Source organism: Lonchura striata, chromosome 30 (genome assembly GCF_050655825.1).
Source record: "Lonchura striata isolate lonStrDom1 chromosome 30, ASM5065582v1, whole genome shotgun sequence".
In the NCBI taxonomy this organism is placed as follows: domain Eukaryota; kingdom Metazoa; phylum Chordata; class Aves; order Passeriformes; family Estrildidae; genus Lonchura; species Lonchura striata.
The window spans coordinates 1309455-1329765 of NC_140732.1; positions in this window are offsets into that span (position 1 = coordinate 1309455).

Sequence of the window (20311 nt, forward strand, 5' to 3'; positions counted from 1 at the left end):
CGCTCCCTGCACCCCGGGAAGCGCTGGGGACGGTTTTCCCCTGGGCTTTAGGGAGGGATTCCTCTGTGGGAGGGAGGGAGTCCCAATGCACATGGAGCAGCTCCACCCTATCATCCAGAGGGGTTTCCAGGGCCTGCAAAGTGTCTGGAGAGTGACCAGGAGCCAGCTCAGAGCTCCCCAGGCCCCTTTGGCCTTACCTGAGCCCCTTACAAGTGCTCAGTTCCTAAAGGCAGAAGGAGACCACAGCACAGCATGGAAAGGATTCTGATCTGTGCTCCCTTCTAGACTGGGATGGTGACATGGATTCTTTGGAAGCCCTACTGGAAAATGGCTTGAAGTTCTTGGAGGATGTTGGAGGCAAGTTTCCCTGTACATCTGGACAGGCCGCGCCCGGCACAGAAGGAAGGGATCCATGGCAGCCTCGCTGTCCCGCTGCTGTTCTCACGGCATGCAAGGCTGTTTCCCAGCCTGGCCTGGCTGCAGCTTCTTCTCAGCCTCTTCAGAAAGACATTTGGCACCAGCTGACAGGGAGCTCCAACTGCACCCTGGCCCATGCACACCCTGAGATCCCCTGCAATTTCTCAGTCTCTGTGTCTATCAGAAAGGGCACCGCTTTGGAGAATGAAGAGCCCTGGTTTAGCCAAATAGTTTATAGAGACTTCCTAATTTGTAACCATGTCCTTGACAAGCACTGCCTCCTGAAGATATCACCTTCCTGCTGGGAAACAGCCCAGATGATCCAGCTGTATTTTTTCCTTTCCTCAGACATGGAAGGAGAGGCTGTGCTGAAGGCTGAGTTTCCAAATGGAAGCAGTGGCTCATTGGCAGCCTCTGCTGCAGGAAAGGAGTCGATGCCAGGCACAGTCACAGGAGGTAATTGCTGAGCCTCTGGGCCTGAGCCCTGCTGAGCCTTGAGCTGCCCTCTCTGCTGCTTGGCAGTGTGGGCACAGCTCGGAAAAGGCCGGCACAGCCCAGAGGAATTGTTATGCTCAGGGCACTCGGGTGCTGAGCAGTCCTGCTGGGGTCCCTGCCTGGGAGGCACATCCCAAAACCTGGGAGTGAGTGCACAGGGTGCCCATGGTGGGGAAAGGGCAGAGGGGAAGAGCAAGGCTGCACTGTGCCCTGAGAGAGCCTGGCTATGTGCCCTTGGGCTGGAGGATTTGTCCCAGCAGTAGGAGGGCAGGAGGGACAGAGGGAGGCAGGGATACCTGTGGCACTGCCTGCTGGAGCCTTCCCCAGGGCTTTAGGGAGAGTTCCCCTGTGGGAGGAAGAGAGACCACAGGAACCAGGACTGCTCCAGCCTCCCCTCCATGGATCTTGGTAGGGCCTGCAAAAAATCTGGGGAGTGACCAGGAGCCAGCTCAGAGCTCCCCAGGCCCCTGAGCACCTTTGGCCTTGTCCATTCACATCTGGATCCCACGGCATTAGCTGAACCCCTTACAAGTGCTCAGTTCCTAAAGGCAGAAGGGAACCACAGCACACCATGGAAATGATTCCGATCTGTGCTCCCTTCTAGACTGGGATGACAACGCGGATTATTTGGAAGCCCTACTGGAAAATAGCTTGACGTTCTGGGAGGATGTTGGAGGCAAGTTTTCAGTGTGCCTTTCCTGAGAGAAAATCAGAGCCAATGTGACAAGAGCTCCCCCATCTTCCACTTCCCTTAACATCATCTCAGAGTTGAAGGAATCTGGAAGCCTCGCCCTGCTCCCTTTCTGGAGCCCTGAGTGATCCCACAGGATCACTGTCAGTGGGAGGAAGGAGCATTTAGCTGTCCATCTTCCTCCCGTGTGCAATGCCAGAGTGTCCTTGTGTGTGCTCTGTGCAGTCACAGAGAAGAGCAGAGAGGGAAGGGGCCGGGCCCAGGGCTGTGCCCCAGGGCTGAGCCTTGGGTGCAGCCTGAGGATCTACAGCACCACGGGAGCTGTTCTGTCCTGCCTTTCTTTGCAGCTGAACCTGTTGGTGAAGGTGGTGCAGCTTCCCAGCCCACAGCCATTACTGAGCCTCTGGGAGATGGTGAGGGTAGGTCAAGGCCTTTCCCCCTGCGAGAGCTGCCAGCTCAGAGCCCAAAGCTCGGCCAGGGGGGCATCGCTGCAGGTGCCAGGACAGAACCACGCACGTGTGTGCCCTGGCCCTGGGCCATCCCCTCACCGCTCCTGCGGCTCAGTGCTGCCCGTGCAGATCTGCAGAGATGACAGAAGCTCCTGTGGCTGTTGAGTTACAGGTGTTGCTGCAGGGAGGACTTCTCCAGCTCCTTTTCTGGCTACTGCCGACAAGCCCAGCTCCCATCGCGAGGGTAAGTAGTGTGTCCCTGCTGACCCCACAGGCTGAGCACAGGTTTTGTGGGATCCGTTCTTGGGAAATGGAAATATTTTTCCCTTAAGGTCCCCCGACAGGAAAGATGCAAAATACTGCAGACAAGATATTCATGGAACCATCCAAACTCATGCAGCCAGCGCTGAAGAAAACGCTGGAGACAGGTCAAGGTGGGTGCATTTCCCTCAGCCCTCCCCTGGGACTCAGCAGCCGGAGCCTTTCCCTACACATCTGGACAGACTGTGCCCAGCAGAGCAGGAAAGCATCCATGGCAGCATTGCTGCCTCGCTGCTGCTCTCATGGCCTGCAGGGATGTTTCCCAGCCTGGCCTGGCTGCAGCTTCTCCCCAGCCTCTGCAGGAAGTCATTTGGTACCAGCTGACAGGGAGCCCAAACTGCACCAGGGGCCATGCACACCCTAGATCCCCTGCAATTCCCCTGTTATCGGGTAGATTAGGTTTAGCGGATGTTTGGAGAAGGGACCAGCATCGGACCGTCCCAACATTCTGAGTGTTTTCTGATGCTTCTCCATACCTTTCACAATTTTTGCCTCCTGAAGTTGTCACCTTCCCCATTCTGTGTTGGGAATGTTGCCATCTGATGCAGATATCTCTTTTCCATTCTCCAGAAATTAAAGAAGAGCCTGTGCAGAAGGAGGCATTTCCCAGAGGAAGCAGTGATTCTGTGCCAGCCTCTGCTGCAGGAAGGGAGGCAATGCCAGGCACAGTCACAGGAGGTAATTGCTGAGCCTCTGGGCCTGAGCCCTGCTGAGCTCTCTCTGCTGCTTGGCAGTACAGGCACAGCCCAGACAGGGCTGGCACAGCCCAGAGGAATTGTTATGCTCAGGGCACTCGGGTACTGAGCAGTCCTGCTGGGGTCCCTGCATGGGAGGCACATCCCGAAACCTGGGAGTGACTGCACAGGGTGCCCATGGTGGGGAAAGGGCAGAGGGGGAGAGCAAGGCTGCAGTGTACCCTGAGAGAGCCTGGCTACGTGCCCTTGGGCTGGGGGATTTGTCCCAGCAGTAGGAGGGCAGGAGGGACAGAGGGAGGCAGGGATAGCTGTGGCACTGCCTGCTGGAGCCTTCCCCAGGGCTTTAGGGAGAATCTCCACTGTGGGAGGAAGAGAGACCATAGGGACCAGGACTGCTCCAGCCTCCCCTCCATGGATCTTGGTAGGACCTGCAAAGTGTCTGGGGAGTGACCAGGAGCCAGCTCAGAGCTCCCCAGGCCCCTGTGCACCTTTTGCCTTATCCATTCACATATGGATCCCACGGCCTTATCCGACACTTTTACAAGTGCTCAGTTCCTAAAGGCAGACGGTGAACCCAGCACACTATGGAAATGGTTCTGATCTGTGCTCCCTTCTAGATTGGCATGACAACAGGGATTATTTGGAAGCCCTACCGGAAAATGGATTGAAGTTCTTGGAGGATTTTGGAGGCTAGTTTTTAGTGTGCATTTCTGAGGGAATAATCAGAGCGAATGTGACAAGAGCTCCCCCAACTTCCACTTCCCTTAACATCACCTCAGGGTTGAAGGAATCTGGGAGCCTCGCCCTGCTCCCTTTCTGGAGCCCTGAGTGATCCCACAGGATCACTGTCAGTGGGAGGAAGGGGGATTTAGCTGTCCATCTTCCTCCCGTGTGCAATGCCAGAGTGTCCTTGTGTGTGCTCTGTGCAGCCCCAGAGAAGAGCAGAGAGGGAAGGGGCCGGTCCCAGGGCTGTGCCCCAGGGCTGAGCCTTGGGTGCAGCCTGAGGATCTCCTACAGCACCACGGGAGCTGTTCTGTCCTGCCTTTCTTTGCAGCTGAACCTGTTGGTGTAGGTGGTGCAGCTTCCCCGCCCACAGCCATCACTGAGCCTCTGGGAGATGGTGAGGGTAGGTCAAGGCCTTTCCCCCTGCAAGAGCTGCCAGCTCAGAGCCCAAAGCTCGGCCAGGGGGGCATCGCTGCAGGTGCCAGGACAGAACCACGCACGTGTGTGCCCTGGCCCTGGGCCATCCCCTCACCGCTCCTGCGGCTCAGTGCTGCCCGTGCAGATCTGCAGAGATGACAGAAGCTCCTGTGGCTGTTGACTTACAGGTGTGGCTGTAGGGATGACTTCTCCAGCTCCTTTTATGGCTACTGCCGACAAGCCCAGCTCCCATCGCAGGGGTGAGTAGTGTGTCCCTGCTGACCCCACAGGCTGAGCACAGGTTTTGTGGGATCAATTAATTGGAAATGGAAATATTTTTCTCTAAGGTCCCCTGACAGGAAAGATGCAATATACTGTAGACAAGATATTCATGGAACCATCCAAACTCATGCAGCCAGCGCTGAAGAAAACACTGCAGACAGGACAAGGTGGGTGCATTTCCCGCAGCCCTCCCCTGGGACTCAGCAGCCGGAGCCTTTCCCTACACATCTGTACAGGCTGTGCCCAGCAGAGCAGGAAGGGATCCATGGCAGCATTGCTGCCTCACTGCTGCTCTCATGGCCTGCAGGAATATTTCCCAGCCTGGCCTGGCTGCAGCTTCTCCCCAGCCTCTGCAGGAAGGCATTTGGCACCAGCTGACAGGGAGCCCAAACTGCACCAGGGGCCATGCACACCCTGAGATCCCCTGCAATTCCCCTGTTATCGGGTAGATTAGGTTTAGCGGATGTTTGGAGAAGGGACCAGCATCGGACTGTCCCAACATTCTGAGTGTTTTCTGATGCTTCTCCATACCTTTCACAATTATTGCCTCCTGAAGTTGTCACCTTCCCCATTCTGTGTTGGGAATGTTGCCATCTGATGCAGATATCTCTTTTCCATTCTCCAGAAATTAAAGAAGAGCCTGTGCAGAAGGAGGCATTTCCCAGAGGAAGCAGTGATTCTGTGCCAGCCTCTGCTGCAGGAAGGGAGGCAATGCCAGGCACAGTCACAGGAGGTAATTGCTGAGCCTCTGGGCCTGAGCCCTGCTGAGCTCTCTCTGCTGCTTGGCAGTACAGGCACAGCCCAGACAGGGCTGGCACAGCCCAGAGGAATTGTTATGCTCAGGGCACTCGGGTACTGAGCAGTCCTGCTGGGGTCCCTGCATGGGAGGCACATCCCGAAACCTGGGAGTGACTGCACAGGGTGCCCATGGTGGGGAAAGGGCAGAGGGGGAGAGCAAGGCTGCAGTGTGTCCTGAGAGGGACTGGCTACGTGCCCTTGGGCTGGGGGATTTGTCCCAGCAGTGGGAGAGCAGGACGGGCAGAGGGAGGCAGGGATACCTGTGGCACTGTCTGCTCGATCCTTCCCCTGGGCTTTAGGGGGGGTTTCCTCAGTGTGGGAGTGAGAGACTCCCACTGGGCCCTGGGCTGCTCCATCCTCTCTTCCAGGGATCTTGCACAGGGCAGGGATAGAATGTGGAGAGTGACCAGGAGCCAGCCCAGAGCTCCCCAGGCCCCTGTGCACCTTTGGCCATGTCCAGTCTAATCTGGTTCCCACGGCCTTACTCAACCACCTTGCAGTGCCCAGTTCCCTGAGGCAGGAGGGGATCCCAGCACACCATAGCAAATGTTCTCATCTGTGCTCTATTGCAGATGAGCTTGCTGGGAAGGCTTCTGCATTAGCTTGGCTGCATAAAGTTGTGAAGCCCTTGGAGCCTCCTGCAGGTATGTTCTCACTGTCCCACCAAGGAATAATTGCTGACAACCTGGCAGGAACCAGGTGACAGAAAGTTCTGTGGCTGATGAGTTACAGGTGTGTCTGCAGAGAGGATTCTTCTGTCCCCTTTGGTGATTGCTACGCGCAAGCCCAGCTCCTGTCGCAGGGGTGAGTAGTGTGTCCCTGCTGACCCCACAGGCTGAGCTCTGGTTTTTGAATCCAGTCCTAAGAAATGGAACTATTTTCTGTTAAGGTCCTCCGAGAGGGAAGAACAAAGCTAGAGGAGAGAAGGAATTGCTTGAGTCAAACAACATCCTGACACAAATAGTTGAGAAACTGCACAAAGGGCATGGTGAGAGCATTTCCCTCAGCCTTCCCCTGGGACTCAGCAGCCGGGGCCTTGCCCTGCACATCTGGACAGGCCATGCCCAGCACAGCAGGAAGGGATCCATTGCAGCCTCGCTGCCCCGATGCTGCTCTCACGGCCTGCAGAGCTGTTTCCTAGTCTGGGCTGGCTGCAGCTTCTCCCCAGCCTCTGCAGGAAGGCATTTGGCACCAGCTGACAGGGAGCCCCCACTGCAGTACAGGCCATGCACACCATGAGATCCCCTGCAATTTCCCAGTCCCCAGCTTGATCAGGAAAGAGTGGCTGTTTGGAGGAGGGACTGTTGGAGGAGGGACTCTGGGCCTGAGCTCCACAGCCCATCTCCAATTACCTGGGCATTTTTCTGGTCTACATCTTTGACCAATACTGCCTCCTGAAGATGTCCCCAGCAAAATGGGGAACAGTTCCATCTGATCCAACTGTCTCCATTCCCTTCCCAAGAGATGGACATAGAGATTCAGTGGAAAGCGGCATTTCCTAAAGGAAGCAGTGGCTCATTGGTGCCAGCCCCTGCTGCAGGAAGGAAGGCAATGCCAGGCACGGACACGGGCACAGGAGGTAATTGCTGTGCCAGCTCAGCCGGGCTCAGCCCTCGGCGGGGCTGTGTGGCAGCAGCTCTTCCCCCAGGCCCTGCCCTTGCACGGCCCGGTAGCAGCCAAAGCTGGAGGCGCCTCAGCTTCCAGGCCTCTGGAGCTCATTCACAGCCCTGGGGAATTGGGACTTGTGCACCAACGTCCCTCCCGCTGCAGCTGCTCCTGCAGCCGGCCCTGAGTGCCCAGAGGCCCAAGGCACAGGAGCAGCCCCGAGCGGGAGCCCTGCTGCGAGCCCAGGGCCAGAGCCAGCCCTGGCACACAATGGAAACGTTCTCATCTTGGTTTGCTTCTAGATGCAGGTGATGGGAAGGCTTCTCCATTAGCCCGGCAGTATGACGCCGTGAAGTCCTCTGGCATTCCTGCAGGTATGTTCTCAGTGTCTCCTAATCATTGACCATCTGGAAGGAACCAGATGACAGAAGCTTCTGTGGCTGTTCAGTTACAGGCATGTCTGCAGAGAGGATTTCTCCAACTCCTGGGCTGGATGATGCGCACCAACTCAGCTCCCATCAAAGGGGTGAGTAGTGTGTCCCTGCTGACCCCACAGGCTGAGCAATGGTTTTGTGGGATCTATTCCTAGAAAATGGCTCAACTTTCTGTTAAGATCCTCCAATAGGAAACACCAACCAGATGGCAGACAATATATACCAGAAACCATTTGAAGTGATGTGGCAAATGCTGAAGAAAATGCTGCAGGGGGTACAAGGTGGGTGCATTTCCCTCAGCCTTCCCCTGGGACTCAACAGCCGAGGCCTTTCCCTGCACATCTGGACAGGCTGTGCCCAGCACAGCAGGAAGGGATCCATGGCAGCCTCGCTGCCCTGCTGCTCCTCTCACAGCCTGCAGGGCTGTTTCCCAGCCTGGGCTGGCTGCAGCTTCTCCCCAGCCTCTGCAGGAAGGCATTTGGCACCAGCTGACAGGGAGCCCCAACTGCAGCATGGGCCATGCATACGCTGAGGTCCCCTGCAGTTTCCCTGTCTCTGAGCAGATCAGGAAGTGCAGCGGTTTGCAAGGGAGTGCTCCCCACAAAGGCGTGCTCTGGCCCAGTCCCAAGAGCTTGAGCCTTTTCTTGATCCATATCAATGTCTTTGACAAGCATTGCCACATGAAGATGCGATGCCCCCTTACCTATGGGAAGTAGCCCCACCTGATGCAGCTGTACCTCTTCCTTTCTGCAGAAGTGGATGGAGAAGCTGTGCTGAGGGCTGAACTTTCCGGAGGAGGCTGTGATTCTCTGCAAGCCTCTGCTGCAGGAAAGGAGGTGATGCCAGGCACAGTCACAGGAGGTAATTGCTGAGCCTCAGGGCCTGAGCCCTGCTGAGACTTGAGCTGCCTTCTCTGCTGCTTGGCAGTACAGGCACAGTCCGGACAGGGCCGGCACAGCCCAGAGGAATTGTTATGCTCAGGGCACTCGGGTACTGAGCAGTCCTGCTGGGGTCCCTCCCTGGGAGGCACATCCCGAAACCTGGGAGTGACTGCACAGGGTGCCCATGGTGGGGATAGGGTAGAGAGGGAGAGCAAGGCTCCAGTGTGTCCTGAGAGAGCCTGGCTATGTGCCGTTGGGCTGGGGGATTTGTCCCAGCAGTGGGAGGGCAGCAGGGACAGAGGAAGGCAGGGATATCTGTGGCACTGCCTTCTGCAGTTTTCTCCTGGGCTTTAGAGAGGGTTTCCTCTGTGGGAGGAAGAGAGGCCCCAGGCTGCTCCAACTCCCCTCCACAGATCTTGGTAGGGCCTGCAAAATGGATGGACTGTGACCAGGAGCAAGCCCAGGCCCCTGTGCACCTTTGGCCATGTCCATTCACATTGGGATCCCACGGTCTAATCCAACCCCCCTGCAGTGCTCAGTTCCTAAAGGCAGAAGGGGACCACAGCACACCATGGAAATGATTCTGATCTGTGCTCCCTTCTAGACTGGGATGACAATATGGATTATTTGGAAGCCCTACTGGAAAATGAGATTAAGTTTGTGGAGGATTTTGGAGGCACGTTTTCGGTCTACCTTTTCTGAGAGAATAATTGTCATGGTTTGACACTGGCACAATGCCAGTGCCCCCATGAAAATGTGATCCCTACCTTGAATGCTGTGAAGTGGAATCTAGAATAGAGCAAAGCAGGCCCAAGCTTAATAACAGGAGAAAAAACTTTATTAAACTACCACTACAAAAGAAAAGAGAAAACTAAAGAAGGGAAAAAAAAAACCCACAAAGATCCAAATGAAAACCTTGCAAAACATTCCTCCCCCCCACCACCCAACTCCAACAAACCACAGTGAGACACAATCTGGACCCCAATCAGGTTTCCACCCTTCAAACAACCGATGCTCAGACCATCGAGGGAACAGAGTCTCTCCTGTGCCACAGACCCCCCAAGAAACACAGCTTCACATCCTGTGTTTCCATGTCACACATGGCACCGCCCGGAGAAAAAAGTTTGCCATGGTGACCCTTCTCCTTTCCATGCACAGTGCTCTCACCACCAATGCATGGATGGTCAGACTGCCTTTAGGATTTTTCCTTTCAAGGATGCCCTTTTCTCTGTTCACTCCACTTTGTCCTTTTCCCAGCTGAAGCAGGTCTCTTAACTCACTGGCATCCTCCCAAAACACAGTCCCTCTTTCTCAGGCCATGGGGGCTTCCCCTCCCCCACCCAGCTCGTGGCTGGGCAGGGGAAGGTCTGCACTGCACGCTGACCGGAACCAAAGAGAGCGAGTTCCCCTGGGAATTCTGCTTTCAACCCCTCTGTGTTCTCAGAGGCTACTTTCAATTGGTCAATATCTAAATTGACCTCTTCCTTCTGGGAAAAATTATCTTTCCGTGTCAAACCACGACAATAATCAATGTGACAAGAGCTCCCCCATCTTCCACTACCCTCAACATCACCTCAGGGTTGAAGGAATCTGGCAGCCTCGCCCTGCTCCCTTTCTGGAGCCCTGAGTGATCCCACAGGATCACTGTCAGTGGGAGGAAGGAGCATTTAGCTGTCCATCTTCCTCCCGTGTGCAATGCCAGAGTGTCCTTGTGTGTGCTCTGTGCAGCCACAGAGAAGAGCAGAGAGGGAAGGGGCCGGGCCCAGGGCTGTGCCCCGGGGCTGAGCCTTGGGTGCAGCCTGAGGATCTCCTACAGCACCACGGGAGCTGTTCTGTCCTGCCTTTCTTTGCAGCTGAACCTGTTGGTGAAGGTGGTGCAGCTTCCCAGCCCACAGCCATCACTGAGCCTCTGGGAGATGGTGAGGGTAGGTCAAGGCCTTTCCCCCTGCGAGAGCTGCCAGCTCAGAGCCCAAAGCTCGGCCAGGGGGGCATCGCTGCAGGTGCCAGGACAGAACCACGCACGTGTGTGCCCTGGCCCTGGGCCATCCCCTCACCGCTCCTGCAGATCAGTGCTGCCCGTGCAGATCTGCAGAAATGACAGAATCTCCTGTGGCTGTTCAGTTACAGGTGTGGCTGCAGGGACGACTTCTCCAGCTCCTTTTCTGGCTACTATCCGCAATCCCAGCTCCTATCGCAGGGGTGAGTAGTGTGTCCCTGCTGACCCCACAGGCTGAGCACAGGTTTTGTGGGATCCGTTCTTGGGAAATGGAAATATTTTTCTCTAAGGTCCCCCAACAGGGAAAATCCAATATACTGCAGACAAGATATTCATGGAACCATCCAAACTCATGCAGCCAATGCTGAAGAAAACACTGCAGACAGGACAAGGTGGGTGCATTTCCCTCAGCTTTCCCCTGGGACTCAGCAGACAGGGGCTTTTCCTGCACATCTGAACAGGCCGTGCCTGGCACAGCAGGAAGGGATCCATGGCAGCCTCGCTGCCCCACTGCTGCTCTCACGGCCTGCAGGGCTGTTTCCCAGCCTGGCCTGGCTGCAGCTTCTCCCCAGCCTCTGCAGGAAGGCATTTGGTACCAGCTGACAGGGAACCCCAACTGCACCCTGGCCCATGCACACCCTGAGATCCCCTGCAATTTCCCAGTCTCTGAGCACATTTTGAGGGGTAGATGTTTGGTGGAGGGCAGGCCCTGGAGCAGCCCCCATAACCTGGTCTTTATCTTGAAGCTCATCCATGACTTAGAGAAGCTTTTCCTCTTGAAGATGACACCTTCCTGATGGGTAACAGCCCAAATGATCCAGCTGTCCCTTTTCCTTTCCCCAGAGATTGAAGGTCAGGCTCTGCTGAAGGCTGGGTTTCCCAGAGGAAGCAGTGGCTCATTGGCAGCATCTGCTGCAGGAAGGGAGGTGATGCCAGGCACAGTCACTGAAGGTAATTGCTGAGCCTCTGGGCCTGAACCCTGCTGAGCCTTGAGCTGCCCTCTCTGCTGCTTGGCTGTGTGGTCTCACAGTATTACCTGAGCCCCTTGATGTGCTCACTTCCCCATAGAAGGGGGGATTCTAGCACACCATGGAACATTTCCCATTTGTCCTCCTTTCTAGATTGGGACCATGACTTGCATCATTTGGAAAGACTGGTAAACCATGGTTTAAGGATCTTGGAGTCTGGTGAAGGTAAGTTATCAGCAACCCTTTCCTAACAGAGAAATCATTGTCCAGAGGAATATTTATGTGTGATTTTCTTTAAGATCCTTTGAAGTTTGATGGATTCTGGAAATCCTGTCTTCAAATTCCTACTCCTGTGCCCAACAGCAATCCCACAGGAGGATTGCTGTCAGTTGGAGGAAGGAGCATTTAGCTATCCATCTTCCACCATGTGCAATGCCAGAGTGTCCTTCTGTGTGCTCTGTGCAGCCCCAGAGAAGAGCAGAGAGGGAAGGGGCTGGGCCCAGGGCTGTGCCCGAGACTGAGCCTTTCACAACTCCTTTGCCTGCCCTAGGAAGTCTGAGCTGTTCTTGCTGCCTCTGCCAACCCCTGGCCTCGGCTGGGACTGGGTTTAGAGCTGCTGGCAGCTCCAGGGAGTCCTTTCTTCCCTGACTACCCTGCAAGGGGCTGCTTCCATCCTGGTGCAGGGCCACTGCAGGCTCGTGGTGCCCCTGCCCCAGCTCCTGAGGGGAAGGCAGAGCTGAGGGAGTGCTATGGAGGGCACCAATCCCCCAGGGGCACTCACTGCCACTGCGGCCTGAAGGAGAATCTTCAGCAGTGTCACCATAGCTGTTCTGTCCTGCATTTCTTTGCAGCTGAACATGAGGATGAAGAGGATCAGGATTCCCAACCCATACCCATTACTGAGCCTCTGGGAGATGGTGAGGGTAGGTCAAGGCCTTTCCCCCTGTGAGAGCTGCCAGCTCAGAGCCCAAAGCTCGGCCAGGGGGGCATCGCTGCAGGTGCCAGGACAGAACCACGCACGTGTGTGCCCTGGCCCTGGGCCATCCCCTCACCGCTCCTGCGGCTCAGTGCTGCCCATGCAGATCTGCAGAGATGACAGAAGCTCCTGTGGCTGTTGACTTACAGGTGTGGCTGTAGGGAGGACTTATCCAGCTCCCTTTATGGCTACTGCCGACAAGCCGAGCTTCCATCGCAAGGGTGAGTGGTGTGTCCCTGTTCACCCCACAGGCTGAGCTCTGGTTTTGTGCGATCCATGTCTGGGAAATGAAAATTTTTCTCTAAGGTCCCCTGAGAAGAAAGAACAAACATATAGGAAGTAGTAAATCCTGGAAGGAATCCAAACATCTGGAACAAATCCTGAATGATCTGGAGAGACAGCATGGTGGGTGCATTTCCCTCAGCCTTCCCCTGGGACACAGCAGCCGGGGCCTTTCCCTGCACATCTGGACAGGCCATGCCCGGCACAGCAGGAAGGGATCTATGGTAGCCTCACTGCCCCACTGCGGCTCTCATGGCCTGCAGTGCTGTTTCCCAGCCTGGGCTGGCTGCAGCTTCTCCCCAGCCTCTGCAGGAAGGCATTTGGCACCAGCTGACAGGGAGCCCCAACTGCACCATGGGCCTGAGATGACTGCAATTTCCCACTCTCTGGAGAGATGTGGAGAGGCAGTTTTTGCTGGATGGAGTTTTGGAGCAGCTCCAGAACTCTGGGCATTTTCCTTGTCTTATCCACCTCTTTCACAAGTATTGCTGGGAGCTGAACAGCATAGCAGAGAGGAATTATGGCATGCAGGCTCAGGGCTTTGAGCACTGTGCAGTCCTGTGCCAAGGGACTGCAAGGTGCCTGCGGGCCCCAGCTCTGGGGGAAACAGAGAGCGAGAACGTCCTGGCTGTATCCACCGTGCTGCCAGCTCAGCAGTGCAGCATAGCAATGGCTCACACTCCCCATTGCTCCCAAGATGCAGCTGGCACCTCAACACGTGCTGACAAAATCTGGAACAGCATGAGAAGAGATTTCTGCTGGGGAACATCTTGTTTGATGAAGTTGATGGCCATTGTGGGTGGAGCAGCACTTGGCCTGATGATGTGCTCTGCCGGAATCTGGTATTGCTGGAAGAGAAAATGGTGAGTGTTTTGCTGATCTCAATCTCAAACAGCTTCCTTTAAAAGGCTGCTGATAGTCAGGCAAGATTCCCAGTGAGGCTGCAGTGGAGTTGTGGCCAGTCCATGGCTGTCCAAAGCACTCTGCTGAGGGTTCTGCTGCTGCCCAGTGCTTTCCTTGGCCTCCTAATTGCTGGGCCTTGTCCCAGTGGTCTGCTGGGGCTGCAGCCAGTGCTGGCTCCCCCTGAGGCTGCCTGGCCAAGAGCAGCCCCAGGGGCACAGGGCAGAGGCACAGCAAGGTGGGAGGAGAAAGTGAGGGGATGAGATGGCCTTGAAAGGCAGAGGTGCTCTGGGACCCGCTCCTGGCCAGGGAGCCTGCCCAGAGCCGTCCCCTGCTCGCCGGGGCCTCGAGGGGCAGCCGTGCAGCTGGGCCAAGGTGTGCCAGCTGCTCCAGCTGTGCTTGGGAGCCCTGCCAGCTCTGGGCCTTGCTGTGCACGAGGGTCCCTGTGTGCCACTGGCAGCTGGGGGCCTCAGCCACTTCTCTCTTTGCACAGTCACGCTTCTGGACAGGAGATGAAAGACAGTGGCTACACTTCACTCTCAGACAGCGACGCAGCAACTTTGGCAGTAGTAAGGATGTGGTCAGGCATTTCTAGAAGTTCTGAGAAGAGGACCCCAGAACAACTATCTACGAGGAAACCTCTTATCACCCTCTAGATCCCACTGCTTCTTCCTCTCCCCATGGGTATCCCCAAGCTGCCCTCATCCATTTTTGATCTCCCTCTGTCCCGTCCCAGCCCATTCCCGTGTTGTTCTTGAAATCCCAGGATCAGCCCAGAACCCTCCAGCCCCAACTGAGACCAACATGGCCCTTCCTCTGCCCCTGAGCCCCCTGGCCCTGCCCTCTAAACAACACTATAGATGACCCCCTCCCCCCGTCTGCCATGGGAGGCAATAGCCCCTTTTTCCATTGCAATAAAGAGATGGAGCTGTCACCCCAGTGTCTGGGTGGTACCAGCAGCAAAGCGCACCCGGCACCAGCACTGGCTGAGCTCCATGCCCAGTTGCAGCCGTGGATGCCCACGGTGAGGGCAGGCAGGAGCCAGGCAGGGGCTGCTGTGACCAGCAGCAGGGCCCCGAGGGGCTGGGGGAGCCCATGCTGAGCGTCCCCAGGCTGAGGGCACATTTCCTTCAGTGGGATCATCTGGGCCTGGACATCCTCCAGTGGCATGTCCAGGAAAAGAGGGAAGCCATCAAGAACATCTCCAGGGACACAGCCTGAGCAGCAATGCCAGCAGGCAAAACAAAGCTCCTCCCCAGTTAACACACACTTGGTAGGACCTAATTGATGGGCCATCACAAATCCTGGGTGCTGCACAGGGTCTGCTCTTCTGAGCAAGAGCCAGAAGGAAAGGGAAGGGAAGGGCTGTGTGTCCTTGGGGCCTGATAGGGCTGATGAACAGCCCCAGAGGTACAAAAACACAGCAGCACCCACACTTGATTTCCAGGGCAAAACACTTGGCGTTGCTGGCCTGGGCTTCCCCACAAGGCACATGGGGGCTTTGGAGACCCCATAAGGTGCACAAAAGGCTCGGGTTCCTTGTGAGACACACAGGGATATTTTAGGTTCCTCTGAGGCATGGAGGGCACTGGGGTCCACTTGAAGGCATGCATGAGATTTGGAATCCTATGTGAGGCATGCATGGGGGTTGGGATCTCTGCCAAGGTGTGCAGGGTGCTGGGGGTCTCTGCTGAGCACCGGACTGAAATGCACAGGTTTTATGCCTTTATTAGTGTTCAGCTCTTTATTAAAAAGTCAGCTCGGCAGGGGGGTGTTGTAGCTTCTTCCAGTAGCTTAAGGGCGAGAAGTCGTGCAGAGTCTTTCCCTGGAGTCTCCATAGCACGCTGGTAGCCAGAGGTGAAGAGGTGTCCAGTCTGTATCTGCAGTCCCGATCAGCAGACCATCCTCTCTCCTTTCTTCCTGGCACACTGGTAGCCGAAGTGTGGGGGGATGTGCAGAGCCTGCTGCCAAGGTCCAGCAGCAGCTATCCATCTCCTTCCCTCCTGGTAACAGCAGGAAGAGTGTCTGTTTTCCTTGTGCCTGCTTCCCACAGCCCAGTCCAATCTGGTGCTCAGCAGGTCATGGTGACAGGTCAAACACAGACTAGGGATGGGGTTCCCTTTTCCCCAACCAGCACACCCATCCAGCCCCCTCCACTGTGCCCCTCTTTTTAATTTTGGGGTGTTTTTCATCCCCAAAACTCCCTCCCATGATTCCACTGGATTATTTTGCATCCTAGTCCTAGTTTGGGTGGGGGTGTAGGTGATTCCCAGGAGCGATTAGCTAATTAACATTTCAATGTCAGTACTTAGTTCCAGCCAAGTGTCCCAGCCAGGCTGTTTTGTTCATAACAAATCCCTCCTCTATTTCTTTGATTGGGCTTAAGCCCGCATCAATTTACAGTCTCTGGCTTTTTAGGGTTAGCTTCTTTGGGTAATCCTCCTAATTCCTAGGAACAAAGTTGGACTTAATAATAGTCTAATTAAAATTCCTTTAGTGGATTTCTTTGGCTAAAGGACACTTATTAAACAATTAAAAAATACTTAAACTTTTACTATGGTACTTTAACTCAAATGGTTATTACCACCTTACTGTGTATCAGCTTCTAGGAAGTCTTCTTTAAAGTTAATTTTAAGTCTTCTTGTCCCTTAATTACTGTCCATGCACAAGAGGAGGTGGGTGACTCTGTTGGGTCTGGTCTGGCGTCTGGGGGTGGCACTGGTCCTTTTACTCTGGTGATATGGGTCCAGCCTTTTTCTTGGGTTCGCACCGCAGTGTGTGTGGTGAGTAACACCTGGAAAGGTCCTTCAAATTTGGGGGTTAGTGGAGTGGTGTTCCAGGATTTTATTAACACCCAATCCCTGGGACTGATGTTGTGGGTATTGGTATCCAGAGGGGAGGTCTGGGGAAGATACCCCTTCTTTCTGAGGCCTTCTAGGGATTTTCCTATGGTTTTAAAATATTTTTGAGTTGCTGCCACCCCTTCTAAATAATCTGCAGTACTGAAAGGGGTGATTAGAAAAGGGAGTGCAAACATCATTTCATAAGGTGAAACCCCTATGTCGGACCAAGGTCTTGTTCTGATGCGCAAGAGAGCGAGAGGTAAACACTTGAGCCAATTCATTTTTGTCTCTTCAATTAATTTGGTTATTACATTTTTAAGAGTTTTATTCATCCTTTCTACTCTTCCCAAGCTTTGAGGATGCCATGGTGTGTGCAATCTCCACCTTATCCCCAGGGCTTCTGTTACTTGATGCAAAGTTCGAGCAGCAAAATGTGGACCCCAGTCTGAGTTAATGTTATTGACTAGCTGTCTTGGTTCGACAAGACAGGAATCTGCGAAGGAGGGCTAAAGACTCCTGTGCAATGGAGAAGGTAAACCCCCTCCCTCCGAATTACTAGGAGTTTTAAATCAAAAGGCTCTCAGGCAAAGATATGGGAATGGGAGTAACAATTCTTTACTAGGAGAAAACTAGACAACAATTTAAAAAGGCAAATGCAATCAGTACAAACAAAACCAGTGAAGAAGTCCAGAACCTGAGGATTCGGGGTGCCAGTAGCAGTCCTGCTGGGACGATTGCTCCCCTTGCAGTAGTTGATGAATTGCAGATGCCGTGGTGATCTTTAGAAGGGTATAGTTTTCCTCTGAAGATCTGGTGGCAGTGGGGCCGGTCTTCCTCTGCGTCGGGGTTGCCTCCGAGCTCCGCCGCCGTTGCCTCAGCGCGCTCCGGCTGCTTCGCTGCGAGTGCCGCCGAAGAGAGCTGCTTCTCTGGCAATCCCCCAAAGTAAAGAGCTGCTCTGTCCCCAAAAAGGTACCCCCTTATATCCAATAAAAGAGTGCTTGGCTTCCCCCTCTGGGTGGAACATCTCGCAATAGGATGGTGTTATGTTACCAGCCCTGCATTGAATCAGTCAATGGCCCACTAACAAACCATTACCTCTTAGGAGCAAAACCGGTTCTTGGAAAAGATAACAAAACCTGCCCAACAGGTTTGCCTTCAACAGATGGCAAATAGAATACAAGCTTATCTTACAACCCAGGACACTAGCCTGTATCGAGGTATGATTTTTTCTAAGATTATTCTTGCAACTTCTTGAGCGGTTTCCTTTTTGGTTGGGAAAGCCTCCACCCAGTGAGTGAGATGATCTACGATCACTAGTAAATGCTTGTACCTCTGCACAGAAGGCATTTCAGTGAAATCTACTTGTATGTTCTGGAAAGGTCTTAAAGCAAGTTTTCCTCCCCCATGTGCTGTTTTTCTCATTACCTTTTGGTCAGTTTTCAAACAAATTGCACACCCTCTTGTGACTGCTTTTGCCAGGTCATATATTCCAATACATAAATTTTCCCGTAAAAAGTGGTCACACAAACCTTGGATTCCCCAGTGTGCCAGATCATGTAAGTTTACTAGCACTCTTCAAGCTAGGGCTTTATTCAGGAATTTATGCCTATCTGGAGTTAACCATTCTCCCTGTTCCCCTTGATGTAATCTTAGTTCTTTTATTAATTTTAGTTCTTTCTCACTGAACCTTGGCTCTTCTTCTCTACTTAGTCCTATTTCCATTCTAAAAGCTTTTACTGGGCTTGTTGTGTCTGAGGCTGCTTCTTTAGCTATCTGATCTGCTAATCTGTTTCCCTCCTCTTCATGGGTATGTCCTTTCTGATGTCCCTTTATGTGCACCACAGCTATCTCTGTGGGCTTTTGTAAGGATTCTAATACTAGTTTTATCAGCCTCTCATGCACCGAGTTCTTCCCTTTTGAGTTTAGGTAGCCCCGCTCTTCCCAAATTTTTCCGAAGGTATGGATGATCCCAAACGCATATTGCTAGTCTGTATAAATAGTTCCTTGGTCTCCCTCTAATAGGTCTAGTCCTCTTTTCAAGGCATAGACTTCACAACACTGGGCTGACCAATTTGAGGGTAGTTTCCCTTTTTCTGTGACTTTCATGCTTTCCTCATCTATGACAGCATACCCTGAGGCTCTTTTCCCTCCTACTATTCTTGAGGACCCATCTATAAAAAGAGATCTCCCATATGGTAGGGGTACATCTTCTAAATCCTCTCTCACTTTGGTCTGTAGATTTATGAGTTCAATACAATCATGTTCTAGATCAGCCAGGGGTTCTCCACCAAGAAACTGTGCAGGGTTTAGACATTTGGAGGTGACTAACTCTAGGTCACCTGTGTTCATTAAGATGGTTTCATACCTCAATATTCTAGAATCAGTCAACCACTGCTGAGCTTTTTGGCCTAGCACCATTTTTAGGTCATGGGGGGTATGGGCTTTAATTTTTCCTTGCAGGGTTAACTTTTGAGCTTCTTCTATTAGGATGGCTGCTGCTGCAATTGCTTGCAGACAAGTTGGCAATCCCTTGGCTACTGGGTCTAGTAGTTTTGAGAGGTAGGCTATTGGCTTTTTATGCCTTCCCCACTCCTGAGTTAATACCCCATATGCAATTCCTCCTTCTGTGCTCACAAACAGGTTAAACTCTTTCTTAAGGTCAGGCAGGCTTAGAACAGGTGCTGAGGATAGTTTCGTTTTCAAATTTTGTAGTTGTTCTTCATCTTCTTTTGTCCATTTTATAGGCTCAAAGTCTACTAATTTATCATAAAGGAACCTCACACTTTTAGTGTATTGATCTAACCACAGCTTACAATAACCAAACAGGCCTAGTATCTTCCTTACATCTCTCTTCGTCTTGGGAGCTGGGATAGACAGGATACCTGAGATTCTTTCAGGACTTAATTTCTTATATCCTTCTCCAATTATATGACCTAGGTAGATCACCTCAGGTTCTACAAATTGTAGTTTTTCTTGGGATACTTTTAGACCATTTTCTCCTAGGAAATTTAAGAGTCGAACACTAGTGGCTTTGACCCGGCCTCGCTCTTCTCCAGATACTAATAAGTCATCTACATACTGTAAGATCTGAACATTTTCCTCAGGGATGAACTGCCTCAATAATTCCTCTAGTGCTTGCCCAAAGAGGTTTGGGGATTCTGTAAACCCCTGTGGGAGACGTGTCCACCTTAGCTGCTGCTTCCTCCTTCTGTCAGGATCTTCCCACTCAAACGCAAACCAGCCACGACATTCCTCTGCTAGCGGGCATGCCCAGAAGGCATCTTTCAAATCTATAACTGTGAGCCAGGCATGCTCTCTTGGAATTTGGCTTAACAGGGTATAGGGGTTGGATACCACGGGGTGTCTGGTAATAGTTTTCTTGTTTACTTCCCTTAAGTCCCGAACTAGCCTGTGTTTCCCTTCTGCTTTTCTTACAGCTAGTATAGGGGTGTTATGGGGGGACATGCATTATTCTAGAATACCTTGCTCTCGTAGTCATTCGATCACTGGGGCTAATCCTCTCCTGCCCTCAGGGGATATTGGGTATTGCTTGACTCAGATAGGGGGTGTATCTCTTTGCATTTCTATTTTTATTGGTGTGATGTTTAAATATCCACACTTACTTTCTTCCACCCATACTTTGGGGTCTATTTCTTCTATGTCTCTCTGGGTCAGTCTCATGACCTGGACTACCATCCTTCCATCTCGTGGGATGATCCCTACCCCCAATTGGACTTGCAAGTCCCTTCCCAAGAGATTACTTCCTAAATTTGGCAGATAGATAAAGTCTGCCAAACATTGTCTAGAATTCCCCTTGTTTTCTATATTTTCAGCTATAGATGCTTTAAATGGCCTTCCTTCCACCCCTAAAACCTCACAGACCTTCTTTCCAATGGTGACTCCTACTGGTAACTTGTTTATACTGGACTTATCTGCCCCTGTGTCAACTAAGAACTCAAAATCTTCATAATGGGGACCTACTTCAAAGTTTACCAAGGGCTCTTCTTGATGGTTCATTGGATCCCCTAACTTATAGAGCCCCTGACACCCCTAGTTGTCTCCTCTTGAAATCTCTTCTAAGACTTCTTGTTCTTTGTGAATTGCTTCATCAAGGTGAAATTTCTTACAATTCTTCTTA